General features: G+C 44.7%; 1 protein-coding gene across 19 annotated transcripts in view; it reads right to left on the minus strand.

Annotated features, from left to right (window-relative positions):
* Positions 1 to 19,057, minus strand: part of RERE (arginine-glutamic acid dipeptide repeats) — a 358,060-nt gene that overhangs the window by 219,240 nt on the left and 119,763 nt on the right. The window lies entirely within an intron of this gene.

Raw genomic sequence — 19,057 nt, forward strand, 5'->3', positions numbered from 1 at the left:
TTTAAAATAGCCACTTGTCTACGGCAAGTAACTAAATATTCATAAAAATAAATACTTAATGGTAATAATGATGATATAATATTTCAACTGCCTGCAGGTGACTAAGTTGCAAAGCATAAAAAAGAAGGCTGGAGAATAGATTGTTTTCCCCTTCCTCCAAAGCTGTTGATGCCTCACAAATGTCTTCCACTGGGAGCAGACCCATTGAAGTCAATGTATTGAGGCCCATTCATTTTAGTGGGTCTGTTCTGAGTAGGATACAATCCTTACAATGCTGTGCATTGGAAGAGAGGCTAATCTGATGAGAGGCTCATCAGACTGATGGCATTTTTCACTAAAGAGAAGAAACTAAACTAGGACCCCTAAGTTAAGTCCTATCCCAAACCCAATGACTAGCTGCCGCATTCACGGGCATCAGTTTCCGACTGAGTGTTTATAGTGTAGCCACAACAACTTCAAAGAGCCAACGCCCGTTTGTTTTTAAAAAACAACTCATATGTCTAATTCGTACACGCAGAAAACTATTATTTGCAATACTATTATCATGCATGACTCCTTTCCACCAAGATGTGCACTGTTAATCTTGCAGTGGGTTTAATGGGGGCGCATTTGTTTGACACAATGGTGGGGTAGGTTGCTGTGGTTGTCATTATTATTTGCAAATTTGCAAATTATGAATCCTATTGCTTATTTGCAGAGGAAGAAAGAGAACCCATGAGACGCAGAGGGGATTAGATTCTGTGGAGCGGTCCGAATCCGTAATTTGATTGTCACCAGTCAAGCTCCTCTCCCACTGACAAGGAAGAATGGATCGGGTGCCCTATCCTGCTCAGGCTTTTCAGCTCATTTGTGAGATAAAGCGAGAAGAAAATTATAGCTCCCCGATTTGTGTGTGTCGACATTTCCATTACAAAGCCTCATCTCCAGAGTGAACAGGAATTCAAGTCCCATCCAGGGTCAGAAGCTACTTCTCTTCTGACTGAGATTCCTTAAAAGCCAGTGCAGGAAACAGGGTGTTTAGGTGTGTGGATGTTGGGCCAACATAAAGTGTAAAACGTGTCTACAACATTTTGGCACTCTTGTGCAGAAATTTAACACTTATTTTTTAGTTTGGGATGACGCGTTAAAGCAAAAGCTGGGTTTTTGCCAAAATCAGTAGCTCCGTGTCAATATTCTGGCTGGCCTTAAATGGCAAAGATAAAAATTGTGGGCAGCGTGTTCCTAACTCTGGGTTCCATCCAATGTTAGCCCTCCTCAGAGCAGATCCATTGAAGTTAATGGACATGACTAACTTAGGTTCATTAATTTCAGTACGTCTCCTCTGCTCCTCCCCTGTTGGCTTAGCCAATGCCTGCCTGAGAGAAGCTCTACCGTAACATCTAGCAATGCAAGGATGCATCATTGCACTGTCTACTCAATTTCATCCACTGCCTCTTGTGTAGCATGGAATTTCATATTATGACAACATCACATCGTGTTTCGTATTTCCAGATTCTGGAAGAGGAGACACAGGCTGCTGTCTACATCTGGCTTAAGAGACACACATGGGCAGAGTATTGGGCAACCTTGACTGTTGCTCAGTACTGCCAACCTCAATGCCAGTTCTGTTCTGATGGATGCACTGGGGAACCCAATGAAAATGGCAGCCTAGTTCAAGGTCCTGAAGCACTCCATGTACTGTCATCACCAGTGCTGTATATTTCTCTACCCAAGCACCACAAAGCAAAGTGGATTTTACAGCAAATGTTGAACTGGAAAGCTGTCTGGTACCCTAAATCAGGAGACAGGCAATGTAGTTCCCTCCATATGTTATTACATTGCAACTGCCATCATGTGTGCCTGTTGGCTGTGCTGGACATGTGTTGGAAGCCCAATGCATTTGGAGTGCACCATTTTAGCTACCTCTGCCTTTTTAAAGGCTCCCTGGGAGCAGAGATGGGAAGAAAATCTGTTAAGTTTCCTCAAAAGGGCTGATGGAGACACAGTACAGGGCAGCCCATGAGCAAACACACCACTTGCTCAGAACTGGGGAACTGTGAGCTCATTTAAACACTGCTGGCAATGAAGGGGCCACAATGCTCCGGGATCTGTCTGTCACTTGCTTTAAGACACCTGGATTATAGGGACAATTTCTACAGCTTCCAAAGAACAGAAGGAAACCTATCTCCAAGGGGAAACTGTACATTAGCCCACCGCAGTTCAAGCATTAGAAGATTTATCCTATTATAGACATCCTTTCTGTGGCTTCCCTAAGCCATCAAAGCAACTGTTCTCTGCAAAAACTGCCCCCTTACCAATTATCTGCCGATTGTGCGAAGCAGATGCACCTGCAGTGGCACCCCAACCCATTATGCAGCTATCCCCAATCCAGTAACTATGCCAAGTCCATCTGCCATCAACCACAACGGCAATAAAGAGTACGATGGAGACACAAATATAAAAGCTTCAAAATTCAAATATCCAGAAAGCTGCAAGGTTGTTTGCACAAATTAGTTCTTGGAAATTTATTGGCTTTCTGCTCTGGCCAGGCTGGGGAGGAGGATGTGCATGTGGACTGTGAAACAGTGAATGTACACAGACCTGTGTGATAGAGGAAGGCAATGGACTTGCCATGCCTATATAGATATTAAAAATACTACTTATATTGTGTACTGTACTCTGAAGCAGGGATGGGGAACTGGTGGTCCTCCAGGTGCAACTGGACTAAAACATCCATCACCCCTGACCATTGGCCATGCTGGCCGGGGCTAATGGGCGTTAGAGTCTAGCAGCATCTGGGGGGGGGGGGGGAGGTGGTCCTGCAAGTTCTCCATCCCTGCTCTAAAGGGAACAACACAGGACTGATCCTGAAATGCACGCCACTGACCTACATCCCAGTGGGTAGATACCTGACTGACCACATGTCCTCAGACATAAATATGATCCAGCAGTTAAGAACACAAAAAACAAAAGCCTGCTGGATCAAGCCAGTGGCCCACCCAGTCCAGCATCCTGTTCTCACCGTGGCCAACCAGATTCCTGTAGGAAGTTGGCAATCAGGACCTGAGCACAAGAGCCTTCTCCCCCTCCTTTGGTTTCCAGCAAGTGGTCTTAAGAGGCATTCTGACTCTGACAGTGGAGGTATTGTGGCTAGTAGCCACCGACAGATCATCCTCCAGGAATTTGTCTAGTTCTCCTTTTAAAGCCATGCAAGGATGCTTTAAAAGTGGCAGGCCTTCCCTTACTCACCTCTTGGGTTTAAAGCCTTTCAACAGCACTGGTTTGTCCTGCCTTTCAGGTTGATGGCAAATATTCAAGGCAATGCCACTTTTTTAAAAAAACGATAAAGACAGCAAGGAGATCCGCAGCCCTTTGACAATTTAAATTTTGTATTTAACAAAATTTTAATACCATATGATCGTACTAAAATCTCTAAGCAGTTTACAAAAATATCAGCATTCTCAATAAAAACATCAAAACACAGTTTAAAAGACAGAGAGAAACTTTCAAAGCCTGTATGTGTGCATGCACACAAACACACACAGTGTAAATGCAATCCAATTTACTTAGACACACACACACACCCTCTAAACACAATCCAATTATGAGCCTCTTGGGTTTTAGTACTATAATAGTCCAAGCTTGCATCATCCAAACAGATCAACGCCTCGGGCTCTCAATGGTGCACTTTCTTCCTGGGGGGAAAAATGTTCCTTGAAAGCCACCAACATGGACCATCTACAACCCCCCTGCTGCCAACTCAGCGCTCAAAGCCTAACTAAAAGCATCTTCAGCTGACAGGCACACATTTCTTGGCCCTGCACTTTCCTCCTGGGGGTCTTTCACAGCTCTCTGCTCTCCTGCTGCACTTTCCTCCAAAACAGACTGCAGCAACTGGCTCAGCACTGAAGGGCTACATCAGAGCTCTCGCATTTTATTGGTACACAATTAACAATCTGCATAACATTTGCACTTATGATGATATATCCCATTTGTGCCATTTTCTACTGAAAGGCTAGAACAAGCAGATCTTAGGGATGTTCTGGAAATAATCAGAGATCTCCATGTACACATCCTTTTATTATTAAGCAAACAACAAAAGATCTCTTCACAAATGTACACACTGCCAGAGAGAGAGACATTTAAGTGCGCCTTCTCACTGCTGTGCTTTAAGCTGCGTGGAGGCCAGCAAAATTCTATTTATCAAGATCTGTGAGCAGTCCAAGACAATTAACTTCATCTGTAGCTGTGGTAATAGCAATAATGAAAGCATCCACTCTTGGCAAGTTATTAACAGTGCCTTTTTATTATTAAAGTGCCACATTCCATTGATATCATTTTTTAAAGACCCTCTTTTAATTTCTTCAGAGAAGCTCATTCCCTAAACACACCTGCCCTTGCAGCAGGCACTTTCAAACCTTTGCCTGCCTGCTCCAACAAAAAAGGTGTTGTGGGGCAAGGAGAGAAGAGCCCACCAAGGCTGGAGCTGGGAGCAATGGGAGAAAGGACACGAAAAGTAGCCCCACATCTCCCCCTCCCTCCCTGGTAATGCCTAGAAATGCACCAAGACATGTGACTTGACACCTGCCCTCTTCTGTTATCTGCCTCATTCCACTATGTTCTACTCACAAGGTACTGTTAGGAAACTTCTCATAACATGCTTTCTTCTGCCCCCAAACCCCATGCTACTAGACTCCAGCCTCACTAGTTCACGGCACGCTACCCTCAAGTCTCCAGGCTCCATCACCGGTCTCCGCCTCAAGAAACTCTGCCTCTTAGGGCCCACGGAACAGAACATTCAGGACTTACGGAAGCTAGGGAATAGGAGCAGACTCAAGGGATACAGGAAGCAAGCATCTGAGAAAAGGGTGGTATGTCTCGCCATTCAAGGGAGGTGTTCATGTCAAATTCCAGCACCTCTTTTTCTAGAAAAATAGCACTGATCTGCATTAGCCGCCCTTTACCAGAAGGTCTCAGGGTGGGTCAGAGCAATGTAAAATACAATGTTAAAAACAGTTTTAAACCATTTGTACTCACAACTCAAGCAGGTTTACAGCAAAAACAGAGTGGCCAAGCAAGGGAGCCATGGAGTATTATGGCGAGGTGATAATAATACTAATTAGATTTCTTCCCCATCCTTTACTGCAAGGTCCCAGGGCAAGTCACAACAACTGAAAATACAGGATTACAAGCTAGGGGGCCCACAGCAACTAGAGAGCCCAGAGGGGTGGATGAATTTCAAACACTGGCTTAAAGTAAACACAGCTACATCTCTGGCCGAGGGCTCCCTACTCCAAATCATTTTTCTAGCCCCAGAAACCCTGGGAGATGATCAAGGCCTACTGAGATAGAACCCAAGAGCTTTTCCCTGTTATGTCTTGCAAACACCTCCCCTTCCTCATGTTTGGAGAGGACTCCAAATGCTGAACGACAGGGACTACGCCACTCAAACGTAGCAGGAGCACTGACAGATCTTTTCCTTTTCAATGACAATTTTAAACAGCGCACCACTTTCCTTACAAAGCAGGCATTTGAGATAAGGCAAGGAAGGATGCGACAATGAAAAGGGATGCACATGAGGAAATCTGTATTATTTTCAGAAGGGGGGGGTGGAGAGAGAGAAGTCACCAGAGTGACAGGTAAGGAGGTATAAAATTTACCTCTTTTCCCTCCCCTCCACCACCCACATGGCTGACAACAAACAAATTGCTAGTCTGATCTTTTAGAGTCCTTTCCTGCCAAGCAGATTTTCAAGCAACACTGCTGGCTCCTTGTCAAGTAAACAACAACACACAGAGGCCTCTGCTCCTGCTCCTTAAAGGCTCCACCAATTTGCTGCCTTTCCTTGAATGATACCAGACCAATTGCCTGCACGGCGCTCCTTATTTCACAAAAATGATTCTTCTTATAAACTGGCCTCATAGAGAATCCATTTTCTTTTTAAGGGGAAAGCTGCTACTGCTGCTGCTGTTTAATGGACTGTCAGTATAATTTAGATTTCATCAATTTAAACTCATTCAAGCCTGGCTCCTGATTGTACAGTAAATGGAACATATTTCTATTCAACAAAATTAATGACAGTTAATTGTAGTCTGGAGCTCCCCATTTTATGAAAGCAACAGTTCCCTGGTCCCAGCATCAAGCTACATGATTTCCCACTCCAATTATTTTCTCCTACTCTTTCCGCCATGCCTCTGATGCATGCTATTTTATAAGCCTCCCATTGCAAGACTAATGTACATTTTGATCTAGTATATTGTTTCTAGTTCTGACAGATATGCTCAATTTTCATGCAATCTGTTGACAGCTGAAAGGTAAAAGGGGAAGGAGAAGGAAGCAAGTTAAGAGCGTCTGGTCCTCAATTCTCACAGCAGTGCTAAAGGAAATTATTTTATTTTTTCCGGCGAAGAACCAGGAGAGAAGACTTAATGGTCCTGACATCCAACAGGAAACCACTGTGCCAATGTGCCATCATAAGTGTGCTCATCCCCTCAACAACAACACCCCCCTAACAGTAAACAGTGGCATGACTATAGGATAATACATTTAGCTTCCACAGTTAGCATAAATTGCCTCTGAACAATGAGACACAGAGTTGGATCTTTAGTAAGATGGCAAAATTACCAATATTGTGAACCACCTTGTGATCTTCAGGTGAAGGGCAGTATACAAAAAGTAGCAATAGTAGTGATGGCGATAATGATGATGATGATGATGATGATGATGATGATGATAATAATAATAATAATAATACAGGTCTGGGTGACTAAGTGGGGTAGCGAGCATTTTTATGGGCTAAGTTTGGAGGTTTATTTGCAAGGTCTGATTACCATGGCTATTGACATATATAAATCTAATAAATGTCCACAGATTTGCTGTGAAGTCATGGTACCCAAAGCAAAATTGTGCCTAGAAGGCCAAGTTGGAGCTTTCAGGTTTCACAGATAAGCCCAGGGGTTACCTACAGTGCCTGGCAAAGGTTTTGAACCCATAACAGAAGCTGGACAAGCTTTTAGAGGTGGAGTAAGGCTTTTCATGATGATCTTCAGTGGCAACATATATAGCCTTACAAATTAAAAAGAACCACCAGGGAGCTTTCCCCCATGCTCCATTCCAATTTCCTGGGCTCAACCGCATCAGCTTAAAGCTATCCTGCCTTGGGCATACCTTGGTTCCAAAAGGAAGCAAAACAAACCAACCATCAGCCATCAAGAGCGATGAGTTGTGCTTCCACAGCGCTGATCTAATGGCTGTCTTCTTCCCCGCTTCCTGCCCAGTGTTAAGAGCTACGATAAGCTCGAAGGCCAGGTGGGACAAATGAGAAACTCACAAGCCCTTGCCTTGCCTGGAAGGCAACAAAGGTAGCTGCCTAATGCTGGGTCAGACCACTGGTCCGTTTAGCTCAGTATTTTCTACACTGACTACCAGTGGCTTCCAGGGTTTGAGGCAGAAGATCCTCCCTGGAGATGCCAGGGATTGACCCCGGGACCTTCTGTATCCAATGCAGATGCTCTGCCACTGAGTTATGTACGGCCCTTCCTCTATTTACCCACTGCAGCCGTCCACATGAGTGAACTACCATGCCCATGAATGCAGCCAGATTCTGCTCACAAACCCATCACCTGCCTCGCTTCTTCCTCTTTTCCTTCAGCTTCTAGTGCATCCTTGTTCAGTCTATCCATCTACAAGTGCCCCGGATGCATTTTCAGTTTTATGCAGCCCCTGGCACGAAATAAATGATAACCCTCAGCGGCGATCATCAACAGCACAGAAGGCAGACAAACAGTAAAGGGATGTTTTTCTTTTAAAAGGACAAGCTGAAAGAAAAAGGATATAGACTCTCATAAACATCTGAATCATAAACCTCGGCAGACTCCATAATATCCAGAGTCAAATGGACTCCTCTGGGAGGAAGGGCAGGATACAAATTTAGTATGTAAATATAAATAAATAAATTAACGAAACCAAGCAAGAAGACAAAGAGACAACAGGCGATCAAAGGGCCCATCGTGCAGCACTCAGGCACTCATGACCAAATTAGCTAAGGGCCGACACCACCTCAGCAATTTGGAGGTCTCCAGTGGAGAAGAGCTCCACGCTGTTCTGTTGAGAAAACAGACCCATCTTCTCTGGGTCCATTCATTGCCAACGCGCCCAATCTCTTGCTCTCCACTCTTGTCTAGCAATTTTCTATCCATCCACCCAGGGTTTTTATAATCAAGCCTTGCAACCTTTCAACAAGGTGTTTTGTGTTTAAAAGACTTAAGTGCTACTTTCCTTTAAAAAATAAGAGACTGCGAGATTTGAGGGGGGTGGGGGGGAGCAGCGGCTATTGTTTGAGCCACAAATGGATTCCCACACTTTTCTATACAAGGAAAGCCTGTAATGGGGCTCACTGCAAAATTAGCACAGCTGCTTCAAACGCCAATCATACGGCAGAAGCTTTTAGTTATTTTCTCTTCAGCACAGTCCCTTTTGTCATCAGTTTTCGGGGGGGAAAGGAAAGAAAAATCATAAGAGCCAAGACACCTGTCTAGACAATGATGTGACACTTCAGAGAGCAGGAACACACATTTCACTCTCTCTTGAGGATGAAGTCACAGAGTGGACCGAGAGCCTAAACAAGAGATAAGCTGTATTCACTTGAAAGATTCCAAAACACCACCTATGGCAGCCTTTACCGGGCTGTATACGGAAAGAGACAGAACTGCTGGGCACAGTGATAAATGAAATAATTCAATAACTAATGGCTCAAAATATCCTTCCACAGTGGAGCCTGCCTGTTGCATCTCTGTTGGAGTTACCACTCTGCAACACAGAACACTTCCTTATACTGTGCCAGACTATTGGTCCATCTACCTCAGTACTGTCTTCATGTGGGGAGGGGAAACTTTTCCAGACCGGGGGTGGCATATATTGAGGAAGGGATTCACACACGGATAACACAATGTGGAGTTCTTCAGAGAAAGCAGCAAAAAGACACTTGAAAGGTTCTAGTGTTGGGAGTAGTGCAGCCAAAGGGTTACATTTCCCTCCTGGGGGATCACAGATTATTTCGATCATAGATGCCAAGGACTGGAACAGGGCCTTTTGCCTACATTCTGCCATTCAACTATGCTTCCTCCTACCCACTAAACATGTTTAGTTGTTCAAAATGCCATGCAAGTGGAACACTATACAGATTCAGAGGATAATTGTGCTGAATCTTTGCTGGGGATGAGGGGAAGCACTGACTCACCAAGCCTCATGGATGGGCCTGCACCGGTTCAAATTCCCACTCTGGCATGAAGCTCACTGTGTGACCTTCGGCCAGTCATACAATTAAAAATTAAAAGCCCATAAGAATTAATTAAACGGCTTTCATTTGATCATTAATATTTTGTACTATACAGGCAGGCCCCCGTGTATACTGGAGTTACATTCTGAGGCACCATGCATGTCGGTGAAATCATGTATATTTGAAACCCGCTGAAAATGCCTGCAAACACCTCATTCCGCCCCCGTCCTCACTCTGTCCTTTTAGTGATGTTTCAGTGACGTCTTTATGACATTTCCAGGTCACTTCCAGGTTCAGCGCAATGCGCATATACACGGTCACACACATATTGAGCATGCATAAATGTGGGGGGCTGCCTATATTTATATTTTTATTCTGTTATATTGTTTCAAGATTTATTTTTGTACAGTGGTGCCTCGCAAGACAAAAATAATTCGTTCCGCGAGTCTCTTCGTCTAGTGGTTTTTTCGTCTTGCGAAACAACCCTATTAGTGGCTTAGCGGATTAGTACTATTAGCGGTTTAGCGGATTAGTGGCTATTAAAGGCTTAGCGGCTAAAAGGCGGCTTAGAAAAGGGGGGGAGCAAAAAAAAAAATCGGAACACTCGCAAGACGTTTTCGTCTTGCGAAGCAAGCCCATAGGGAAATTCGTCTTGCGAAGCAGCTCAAAAATGGAAAACCCTTTCGTCTAGCGGGTTTTCCGTCTTGCGAGGCATTCGTCTTGCGGGGCACTACTGTATTGTCTTTTGAGTTCTCTTTGGTGTATTGTTTTGAGTTCTTTTGTACTGTATTTGACCTGCACTTTGTACATTATTTTGAGATCTTTAAACTATTTTCTATTCTTATATTGTATAGTGATCTGAGTGTCTGCATCGTACTTGATCTCCATTTTGTGTATGGTTTTGACACTTGACCTCGACTTCATCTTGCTTGAAATTTTGGTCTCTAGTATTTGATGACTTAAGTTTTGTACTCTGCTTTGTGGTTCTTCTGGATATAAAGCAATTAACATATTTTCTAAACAAATTCTCTCTCAGCCTAACCTACCCCACAGGGTTGCTGTGGCAAAAACATGGGGAAGGGGAGAACAAATGTACAGCACCTTGAGCTTCTTGGAGGAAAGGTAGAATATAAACATAGTAAATAAAAACCACCCACTTCTTCATTGGAAATGAAAATTTCCCCATAACACCAAAAAAAGGAAATGGGGGGGGGGGCGGGGCGTAGAAAACCAACAACATGCCAAAAAAGGGGGGGATTCTGTATCAACATTTAAAATCAACATTATAAACTGTTTCCCCGTCAAAGTTTGCCTTCTCCCTCCTTCCCCAGGATTTTGTTTGCTTTATTTAATGAAATATATATGTGTATGCAGATAGCTAGAAAGCTAAAAGAGCTGGTTTTAAGGATCAACCTCCATTTATCAGCCCTTAAGAGAGGCGCCATCTGTCATGCATTAACAGCTGCTCCATGTTTTAAGAGCCAGAACAACGCCTGCCACATAAGGGTTTGGAGGGGGGATGGAACACTGGCAGTGGGGAGAGAGAGAAGTGGCAGAGATTTTCACCTTGTAATGTGCAGTTTTGGTTTTAGTAATAGGGCAGGTGTAAGGATTTCTGGTTAGCTCTCTTTATTTAAAAAGGGGGGAAGGGGGGAGAGATAGCTTTCAAGTGGATTCTTTACAGTACTGATTCATCCTGAAGGACCGAGCATCCAACTTCCGGGGGGGGGGGGCGGTATGTAGCCCAGAAGCAAAGCAGCTGGATTCATCCCTCTGGACACATCACATTGCACGCTCCCATATTCCAAGAAGAATTAGCACCTCAAGGTGGGGACAATTGTCTGCTATGTGGCCACATCTTGCCACTAGACAGAAACACAGATTTGCTTTTAGTTGTGCTGTAAGCACCAGGGAGGGGGCACAGGACTGTAGCAGGGCACATTCCTTGCACGTGGAATGTCCCAGGTTCAACTCTTGAAATCTCTAGCTAGGGCTGGGAAAGACCCCTGGGGAACTTCTGCCTGTCAAGAGCACATACAGAACACAGGAAGCTGCCTTATACCAAGTCAGGCCATCAGTCCTTATAGCTCAGTATGGTATATACTGATTGGCAGAAGCTCTCCAGTGTTGCAGGTTGGGATTTCCAGCCATACCTGGAGGTGCTGGGGATTGAACCGGGGACCTTCGGCCTGCAGAAACCATGACCCTTCCCCAGGGGACTGAGCCAGATGGACCACTGGTCTGAATTGATTTAAAGCAGCTTCCTGTATTCCTATGCCTACTTGCAATGCAAACAAGATTCCTCCTGCTGACCCTCCAATGGCTCCAAAGGCAATGAATAGTTAACTTCATCATAACTGGCTTTTGCCGCTAGGAACAGGGCGTACCTCTGCAGCAGAGCAAATGCTTTGAATGCGAAGGGCGCCAGACATCTCAGTCCCTGGCATCTTGTTAGGTAGCAGGGCAAGAAAGATCTGATTACAGTCTTGGAGAGCCACTGCCAGTCAGATTAGACTATCACTCGGACTCAGTATAAGGTAGCTTCCTTATGAAGCTCAGCTCCTACCACATCCATAATAAACTGGGCACTAGCTAAGTGGGAGGCTCGCCACCATCAGTGGCTCAACTACTGGAATGTCATGACATGTTGATAAGCTACCAAGAGGGAAGAGAGAGTCACAGAATGCTGATAATAATCACAGCCATTCTCAGACAAACAGGAAGGCGTAGTTAGAGGGACACAGGACTAAAAGGGCAGGGGGGGCTCTGTGTGGTTGGCGGAAAACAAGAAAGGGCAGTGAGGCAAGGAACTGGGGCTGGAATTTATATATATTGATTCAAGCTGAATAGCTAAATCTTTGGCGGCAGGTTCCTAGTTGCTTTAAAAAAAAATCTAGCGCGCTCTCTCTCTCTTCTTTTTAATTCTGGCACATTTGCCTCTCTCAGCTGGTGAAGCTGTCAGAACAAATAGAAGGCAATATCTGGAAGCAAGACAAACACATGGGTCAATGTCAAACACAAGCCAATCACTCTCAGGGCGAGAGCCAAATGCCTGCATTTCAATTTCACTCATGTTCTCCAACTCAAATACCGTTAGACTGCTTTAAAAAAAAACACCCATAACCAAACAGCTTTCCTCTGCTCTCTTTTTGGTTTTCAAAATGAGATTCTCTTTTTAATCCAAGAGCAGATTTCAGATTGAACAACAGTTTCAGCCATTTCCTTGGCGGGTACCAAGGAAAAGCATCAATGTATAATTATTATAAAGGGAACATTTAACAATTAATTGAGCCAGCAGAAGCTAAACCTCCGGAGCTTAGGAGTTCAAATGCTTGCTTGCTAAGCGAAAGAGCAGAGGATTGTAACTTAACCATAGGAGATTTCAGCCCAATTAGGCTCTGCATAAATAAAATAAAATAACTCTGGGTCTGCTATGCCCGGGTGCAAATATGCCAGAGAAACAGACCAAATGCCTTCTGTTTCCCTTGCTGTGCTGGAAGGGTGAATCAACAGCACACAAAGGCAGGGCTGTGTGTGAGTGAGGTGACAAAACTATAATCACCCTTGTGTAATTTTGCAGATAGGATCAGGAATGCATAGAAGCCACTGATGCCCAGCAGGGGAGGCAGATGAGCCTGATGACTGGCCTGTGGGGGTTACTGCCAAGGTGTTTTTTGGCTCCTGAGTTCTGCACAACTCCTGGATATTATCTCAATTTGAAGAATTCCACAAGGACATGCTTCTTATAATATTAAATAACACACACACACTACTACCCCACCAACTGCTACTACTTTTGGTTAATCTTCATTTCTGCGTGCGCATACTCAGACATCAGTCATACTGAAGAGAGCGGGCTAAACACAGTGAGAATTGGAATGCAAGGAAAAGGGGGACCTTAGCTGTGTGGCAAAGCACCTGCCCTGCATGCAGAAAGCCTCAGGTTCAAATATGAGGAAGGGGAGGCAGAAAGAGAGGGGATGTACATGCAATTCTTTCTGTTACATGCACTTAAGTCTCAGTTACAGCAGGGCACAGAGACCAGGAGGCTGTGCCTATGGCTTTGCAGGGAAGGTGGGTTTTAAGAATGAGGTAATTAACACCATGGGATGCACTTCCTCGGATCCAGAGAAGATATTTCCCAGAACAGGAAGAGCTGAAAACTTCAGCAGCCCACCGCCCCACCACTTCTCTGCAGCACTCCCCAGGGCCTGCAGCTAGCACTACCAGAACAGGAGCATGTGATCCTATGCCTGAGATTCCCACCCGCCCCCCTCCTACACTCTCCCCAGAAGCAGAAGCAGCTACATTCAGAAATCACCTCCTTCCCAGCATATAATAAGAAGGGCCGGGCGTCTTGTTTTGTGTTAACATGATTGTCTTGGGCCAGAGCACCCATCAGAAGCCTGAACAAAGGCCCAAATTACAGCCTTCCTGCTCTCCATTATGGGGCATCCACCCTCTCTCCCCAAGAAATAAGCACTCAAGGAGAGAGAGTGTGCCTTAACTGCTAAGTGCTCTCGCTCTTCCCCTTGGCAAGCAATCCTCCCATAAATGAGGATTGCACCCAGCCAGCTACAAAGCACTTAACAGCTGGCACCTACGCAAACAAAAGAAATCCTGATAACCTCAAACAGGAACTTTCCGCTTTCAGTAGCACAGAGAGAGAGAGAGAGAGAGTCCCTTTTCTTTACTACATTTCTCAAGTGTTATACCACATTGCTTTAAAATGGCGGGAGATTAAAAAATGGGACACAGTCTTGCTCTCCTATTTGAGTCACCTAAGCAGGTAAGGAAGGAAGCAAGGCGGTCAAATTAGAATTACATAGCACTGAAAGCAAACTCGGCTCCTAATCTTCAACTCTCTTTGAAGCTTCACCAGAGATTAGAAGAGTTAATGCTGCTCTTGCTTTTTGGTTTTCCCTTTTGTAAAATAAAAGAACACTAGCCCTACATGTTAACTAGCACCCCAATGCCAAGATGTTTGTCAACTGGTCACTTTCACCATTTTGGTTCCAGGTAACAGTCACTGCCATTCTTTTCATATTAGTTTCCCTCCAACCTCATTCTTTTTCACAACACCCAAATGTGTATATATGCCTGTCAATTTGGAATTACACATCCATGCATCTGATGAAGCTTGTGCCATAATAAATTTGTTAGTCTTTAAGGTGCTATAAAACCCTTTGTTGTTTCTGCTTCAGCGAACTAAAACACTACTACTCTTTTGGAAATCAACATTTTTGTTCACCATTAACATTAGTGGAATGAAATCTAAATTCAAGCCTATATTGCTTGTCATACAATATTGCAATAAAAAGCAGGATGCTGCTCAAAATATAATTAAAAACAAAACTAATAGCATAGCACAATTCTATCAAGAGGAGGCTAGGTCCAGCAGTGGCCTTGAATTGACAGCCTTGTTCATGGGTAGGCAACCGAAGGCCCGGGGGCCAATCCGGCCCAATTACCTTATAAATCTGGCCCGCAGATAGTTCAGGAATCAGCATGTTTTTACACGAGTAGAATGTGCCCTTTTATTTAAAATGCATCTCTGGGTTATTTGTGGAGCCTGCCAGTTGTTTTTACATGAGTAGAATGTGTGCTTTTAGTTAAAATGCATCTCTGGGTTATTTGTGGGGCATAGGAATTCGTTCATTCCCCACCACCCCCACCCCCCAAAAATAGTCCGCCCTACCCCACAAGGTCTGAGGGACAGTGGACCGGCCCCCTGCTGAAAAAGTTTGCTGACCGCTGGCCTAGTTCCTATAATGCATTGATTACACAAGTTTCCCTAGATCAAAATTACCCACACAAGTATCTGCATTGGGGACCACTGGAAGGTGATGATTGACAAGGAAATGCAGCCAATCATGGGTCCACAAGAGATGTGGGATTAAAAAAAACATTTTCCCACCCCCTAAGCAGTACACCAATGTCATATCAAAATCTAAGGTGGGGTGGGTGGGTGGGAGGGAGGCTCCCCAAAAAAGTGGTTTGTCTTGAGCTGTGATGGAATACAGAGGTAGTCTTTCTTTCTTTCTTTCTTTCTTTCTTTCTTTCTTTCTTTCTTTCTTTCTTTCTTTCTCCTTCTTTTTTTTTAAACCAAATCAATGAAACAAACCACAAACCCACATGAGCAGGTAGAAAGATTCATGGGCGTAGTAGCCAGGATTTATTGGGGGACAGGCTTTATGTCAGGGGGAGCAGAACCCAGAACAGAGTTTTTTGTGACACAATTGGTCAGTTAGATATTTTTATTTATTTACTTGATAGGGGGGGAGCAGCTGCCCTCCCTACATCCCCCTGGCTACGCCCATAGAAGGAGCGTTACTGTTTTTGACCTCAGTCCCATGACAGACCATACAACAATGAAGTTGAATTACCTGTCCTCCCAGGAGACAGCACACAGCTTCTCTGCCTGAGTTACTACTCTGAGTTTGTCTCCCTCCAATCACACCCAGAACAGTGAGATTCATGCAGAACCAGTGCAGGATGGTGGGGCTCTGCCAACTGATATGGTTTCCCACCCCCCTAACCAACTCTGGAAGAGAAACTTTGCAGATGCATGAGTGAAACAGGCCTCAAATTTCAACTTGGGGCAGGTGACAGAGAGGACAATCCCTTCCGCTATCTGACATTTGAGAATCATCACCTTAGGACAACATACTAACCCAGGAAGGTACTATTTAAAAAAGAAATCCTTGCCAGAAAGGTGATCTTCCCACCTTCTGTTTAGCCAAAGCTAAATATAAAAATTCCCCAATTCACTGTTACCAGGGTTTTGTTCCCATTGCCCTGTTTGCTGTTTATATAGTTGCTGATGCCATTGTTGGAATGGATCCTCACAAATCCTTTTAATCCTTGTAGATCCTTTTAAATGGTTCTGGATAGCCAAAGCAAAAATGACAGTGTCCTCATATCCATCTGCTAAAGATGAGAGGCAAGCAGCCTACAAGAATGCAATAGCTCTCTCTGCCCCTCCTCCCTACCCCACCCCTCTGTTCAGCTAATCTCTCCTGCCCCTACCATTTTCACCTCAGGCCTTCTGATTGCCATCCAAAAACTGGCAGGGTCTTGCTTTTCTAAGCAGCAATATGCAATCCAGGGAAAATGCTTTTTAGCTGCTTTTGCCCAAGAGGGATATGTGTGGGAGAACAACGGAGGACCACAGAACAAGCATGCTAACGTTTTGGAGAGGCGTCTGCAAATGCCACCAAGATCTCCATGACTGTCTATTGCAGAAATGCTATGGCTGGATTGCCAGCAATTCTACCCTCCATCAAGAATCCCAATCTCGTTGCATTAGACAGGTGCAGGTGCCAAGAGCCAGGGAGGGTGTTTTGCTTTTAATATATCAGCACTTAATTACTTGACTGCCAGCAGGGAGAGAAAGGAAGATGCAATGGCTTTCCCACACCTCTTCTGCCAGCCAGGTGACTGGGACCAATATTGGCCTCCCCCAAAACAAAGAAAGCTCCATGTGACAAAAATATGTGGGTTCCCTAAGTTCTTCCCTAAATGTCACAGTGTGGTGATTTTTGGGGATGGGGTGGGGAGGCGATTTCACTACACAGTATAAAGGAAGAACAACTCAACAAGGGGTGAGTGGCAACTCCGTATTTTGCAGCGGTGAAAAGGAGCCTGGCCATTTGAGAAAGAATGGGTAGGACAGTAGTTAAGAGGCAGAGCACATACTTTGCCTGCAGGAGCTCAAATCCTTGGCATCTCTAGCTAAACAGGGTCAGAAGGAGATGGTAAAGACCACTTGCCACCTGAGCCCATGGAAAGGGGGCTGAGAGCCAGAAGAAACAATCCTGGCCTAGAGAAACAAAGAGTTTGATGTAGCATAAGGCAGTTTTCTCTCCTCTCAAAGCCATCATCCTCATTTTTAAATAATAAAAACCACTCAGTGCCGCTTGAGGGCTGCAGAAAGTACCCACTTGCCTCCCTGACAGAACCAATCAAAAATGTACTGTTCATAGATACTGGGCTAAAGAGACTTAGGGCGTGATCCAGCAGCCAGGCCCCTCTTTTTATGTTAACACTGGTGAAAATCTGCAAAATAAATGGGTCTAGTGGTGGTGATGGAGTTGAAGCAACAACTGTAACCCCAAATAATCTGACTAACACCAAAGGGAAGGGCAGTCATTTTAGCAGCCTTGTAGATTAGAACTCACAAAGCCCTCCACCGGTTTTTTCATGCTGAAAGAACGGGCTCTAAGCACATCGGGATGCATGTGGTGTGCAGTAAATCAATTTTGCTATTGTGACAAGTTGTTTTGACAAAAGCCAGGAAAAGGTTTGAAATGCAAGTGGGGTGGGGGGGGAGGAGACAATAGAAGCCAACTGGGATAAAGGGAGGGGACAAGCATGATGGGCTGCCCCTTAAACAAGAGCAGGATAAAGACAACTAGCAAGCAGGCGAGGCCACATCTGCACCATACATTTAAAGCACCATAATACCACTTTAAACAGTCATGGCTTCCCCCAAAGAATTCTGGGAGCTGTAGGGTTAAAGGGTATCAAGAGTTGTTAGGAGACCCCTATTCCCCTCCCAGACCTACAATTCCCAAAGGCACTTAACAATCAAGTCCTCTTCTCAGGGAACCCTGGGAATTGTAACTCTCTGGAGGGAGCAGCAGTCTCTTAACAACTCTCAGCTTATGAAAGCAAGTTCCATGCTTGCACTGCACGGAAGCGTACCCATTTTGGAAATTTGGGGTACAATAAAACACAATGCTAAATTGTCCAAAGCTGCAAGTCGGCACAGCCTGATGCTCACCACCAATCACCAACTTCCCATGTCCAGCCATGCTGCCTCTTGGCATCTGCCTCTTCACTGTCTAATACCGAAGCACTAGCTTCTCATATACAGTAACTAGGAAGCTACTTGGGACAAGTTTCCCCCCCTCCCTGTTAGTTTGTAATGTTACACTCATATAGGTGTTGTTGTATATTATGCCAAAGTTTACTTTGCATTATTTAACTACCTCTCTACCCTTCGAAAAAAGGGGGAAATCAAGGGAGCATCTTCTGCTGATGCGGTCCTAGGCCTTTTCAGCAGATGTCAATCCAACACTAATGCAGCTCATATGTATCACTTTGACCTTCCCAAAGGCATAGGCTAGAACCACAAGCCTTTCCAGGGCACGGAAATCTTTGTTTCTCTCCACAAATCAGCACCAAGCCCTAAAGCATGGGTAGGCAAACTAAGACCCGGGGGCCAGATCCAGCCCAATCGTCTTCTAAATCTGGCCTGCGGATGGTCCGGGAATCAGCGTGTTTTCACATGAGTAGAATGTGTGCTTTTATTTAAAATGCATCTCTGGGTTATTTGTAGGGCATAGGAATTCGTTCATTATTATTTTTTTCCAAATATAGTCCGGCCCCCCACAAGGTCTGAGGGACAGTGAACCGGTCCCTTGCTGAAAAAGTTTGCTAACACCTGTCCTAAAGCAAAGCTTTTTACCATTGCATGAGTAAGACTACCCCACTTCCACATGATAAATCAAAAGTGCCCTCACTAAAGCCTTGCTTACTTTTAGAGGTCAGCTCCTCTAACATATGAGAGCAGGGGTAGTCAACCTTCTTATACCTACCACCCACTAATGCATGTTTCTTGATGCTAAAATTTCCTTACCACTCGCCAGTGCTCAATAGAAGGGGGACTCAGCTTGTGCCATAGAACCCCCCACTGCCCACCTAGAATCCTGAAACACCCACTAGTGGGCAGTAGGGACTAGATTGTCAACCCCTGGATTAGAGAGATAAGCACACCTGGGGCAGGCTTTGCCCATG

Source organism: Podarcis vaucheri (assembly GCF_965113315.1).
Source record: "Podarcis vaucheri genome assembly, chromosome: 7".
In the NCBI taxonomy this organism is placed as follows: Eukaryota; Metazoa; Chordata; class Lepidosauria; order Squamata; family Lacertidae; genus Podarcis; species Podarcis vaucheri.